The sequence below is a fragment of the Coregonus clupeaformis genome, unplaced genomic scaffold (genome assembly GCF_020615455.1).
Source record: "Coregonus clupeaformis isolate EN_2021a unplaced genomic scaffold, ASM2061545v1 scaf2029, whole genome shotgun sequence".
Classification (NCBI taxonomy): Eukaryota; Metazoa; Chordata; class Actinopteri; order Salmoniformes; family Salmonidae; genus Coregonus; species Coregonus clupeaformis.
The window spans coordinates 92,595-95,851 of NW_025535483.1; the positions used below are offsets into that span (position 1 = coordinate 92,595).

Sequence of the window (3,257 nt, forward strand, 5' to 3'; positions counted from 1 at the left end):
GTAGACGTATAGTATATATCTATAATTAGTTTCCAAGGTAAGTGTTTCATGACTCCTGAGTGGCGCAGTGGTCTAAGGCACTGCTTTGCAGTGCTAACTGTGCCACTAGAGATCCTGGTTCGAATCCAGGCTCTGTTGCAGCCGGCCGCGACCTGGAGACTCATGAGCGGCGCACAATTGGCCCAGCGTCGTCCAGGGTAGGGGAGGGAATGGCCGGCAGGGATGTAGCTCAGTTGGTAGAGCATGGCGTTTGCAACGGCAGCGTTGTGGGTTTGATTCCCACGGGGGGCCAGTATAAAAAAAGATATATATATATATATAAATGTATTCACTAACTGTAAGTCGCTCTGGATAAGAGCGTCTGCTAAATGACTAAAATGTAATGTAAAATGTAATGACTAGTCATGTCGCATCTTGTTCAATTTTCTAAATCATTACGTCGGGCGTAGGTAGGTCCAACTTATCTCTTACACCTTATCGTCTAACTGGTGCAACCCACTCCTGGTCAGTAGAGTCAGGAACTTCCCCCTCTTAAGTACTATATGTATTGGCTGAAAGTATTACTATGTGAATTACAAATACTCAATAGCCGGTTTGCCAGTGTTAATAGGAAACTATTTATGACAATGTTTATTGCACGTACAGACAATTACTCTGTGGTAGAGCAACGAGCCAAAGCGGGGGTTGACACCTCCAATGTTGAATCTGACGAGGAACCAGCGAAGAGGGCGGTGACTAAACCAATCAGATTCCGTGTAGAGCCACCTGGTGAGGATTTCTTAACTGCTCTTATTCCATTGTGTGTATTACATGCATCAGGAAGTAGATGAAATAAATGAGTATTTTTTTGTATTGTCCTTCGTAAGATGATGATGGAAGTGAAGCACTCCAGAAAAAGACAAATGAACCCAGACAAGCCCAGCGTACAGTGCCACAGCTTCCACCAGCCCCTAGTGGTAAGATCCTGCATTAGGCTACTAGGTCATTGAATGTATAATCAGCAAGTTGATGCTAAGTTTTACACACATTCAAGTATGTAGGTGAAGAAAAGCTTACAGTTAATGCAAGTACTAGTCTTAAATTGAGACGGCATGAAATCATGACCTAATGACAGTTGATATGACAAGAAATTACCACACCCATCTGATCTTGACATACTTGATTATTTAGTGACCAAAAGTGTAACAGTTCTTTATTTGTTTATTTTTAGTAACTTCAAGAGCCAGTGTCTTTGAAAAAACCCTACAACAAGGTACATAATGTTTCAAGTCTGATAAACAAGCCTACTTTCTCAAAGTTCTGTTCCTACCAACTGTATGGGATGAACAGGAAAATCTGTTAAGTGTGTACTATAAATGTGGTAACGGTTTGACATCTGTGATATTCTCTGACGTTGCAGATGAAGAGGACTTGAGGCCATGTGCCACCTCAAGCCAGAGCGACAGTAAGTGTCTGGTTGTAGTTTTAGGGTAAACAATTAGTTTTAGGGTAAACAATTGAATTGTATGAAATATTATAGCTCTACAAACCTTTTAAAGCCACTCAATAGAATACAATTACCATCATATTTTTGCATATGAGGTTATTTAAAGTCATATTACTACTTTGTGCATACTGTTAGAACTTTCCAAATAGTTGTGGTGCTGTGTATGGGTGAAGCTTGTATTTCCAAAAGTAGTGAAATCACCCTATTCTTCTGGGGTAAAACACAAGTGTGATGCCATGTTTGTAAATATCTGTATGTTTTTGCCATCAAACTAAAAGCATAATAAATAAATAAAATAATGCTTAGCATTTATTTTTGTTGGGATTCATTAACCTTCCCACTGAGCTCCTGACTGACATCCCTTCACGTTTGGTTCTGTGCCAGTTTCAAAAGCAAAGTACAGTGGGGAGAACAAGTATTTGATACACTGCCGATTTTGCAGGTTTTCCTACTTACAAAGTATGTAGAGGTCTGTAATTATTATCATAGGTACACTTCAACTGTGAGAGACGGAATCTAAAACAAAAATCCAGAAAATCACATTGTATGATTTTTAAGTAATTAATTTGCATTTTATTGCATGACATAAGTATTTGATACATCAGAAAAGCAGAACTTAATATTTGGTACAGAAACCTTTGTTTGCAATTACAGAGATCATATGTTTCCTGTAGGTCTTGACCAGGGTTGCACACACTGCAGCAGGGATTTTGGCCCACTCCTCCATACAGACCTTCAACAGATCCTTCAGGTTTCGGGGCTGTCGCTGGGCAATACGGACTTTCAGCTCCCTCCAAAGATTTTCTATTGGGTTCAGGTCTGGAGACTGGCTAGGCCACTCCAGGACCTTGAGATTCTTCTTACGGAGCTACTCCTTAGTTGCCCTGGCTGTGTGTTTCGGGTCGATGTCATGCTGGAAGACCCAGCCAGGACCCATCTTCAATGCTCTTACTGAGGGAAGGAGGTTGTTGGCCAAGATCTCGCGATATATGGCCCCCATCCATCCTCCCCTCAATACGGTGCAGTCGTCCTGTCCCCTTTGCAGAAAAACATCCCCAAAGAATGATGTTTCCACCTCCATGCTTCACGGTTGGGATGGTGTTCTTGGGGTTGTACTCATCCTTCTTCTTCCTCCAAACACGGCGAGTGGAGTTTAGACCAAAAAGCTCTATTTTTGTCTCATCAGACCACATGATCTTCTCCCATTCCTCCTCTGGATCATCCAGATGGTCATTGGCAAACTTCAGACGGGCCTGGACATGCGCTGGCTTGAGCAGGGGGACCTTGCGTGCGCTGCAGGATTTTAATCCATGACGGCGTAGTGTGTTACTAATGATTTTCTTTGAGACTGTGGTCTCAGCTCTCTTCAGGTCATTGACCAGGTCCTGCCGTGTAGTTCTGGGCTGATCCCTCACCTTCCTCATGATCAGTGATGCCCCACGAGGTGAGATCTTGCATGGAGCCCCAGACCGAGGGTGATTGACCGTTATCTTGAACTTCTTCCATTTTCTAATAATTGCGCCAACAGTTGTTGCCTTCTCACCAAGCTGCTTGCCTATTGTCCTGTAGCCCATCCCAGCCTTGTGCAGGTCTACAATTGTATCCCTGATGTCCTTACACAGCTCTCTGGTCTTGGCCATTGTGGAGAGGTTGGAGTCTGTTTGATTGAGTGTGTGGACAGGTGTCTTTTATACAGGTAACGAGTTCAAACAGGTGCAGTTAATACAGGTAATGAGTGGAGAACAGGAGGGCTTCTTAAAGAAAAACTAAC

General features: G+C 42.8%; 1 long non-coding RNA gene across 1 annotated transcript; it reads left to right on the forward strand.

Annotated features, from left to right (window-relative positions):
* The first annotated feature begins 682 nt into the window (after window positions 1-682).
* Window positions 683-1,743, forward strand: LOC123488188. Its single transcript, XR_006659944.1, has 4 exons — window positions 683-768; window positions 867-956; window positions 1,211-1,252; window positions 1,400-1,743. It is a non-coding gene; the product is annotated as an uncharacterized LOC123488188 (long non-coding RNA).
* The last annotated feature ends 1,514 nt before the right edge of the window (window positions 1,744-3,257 follow it).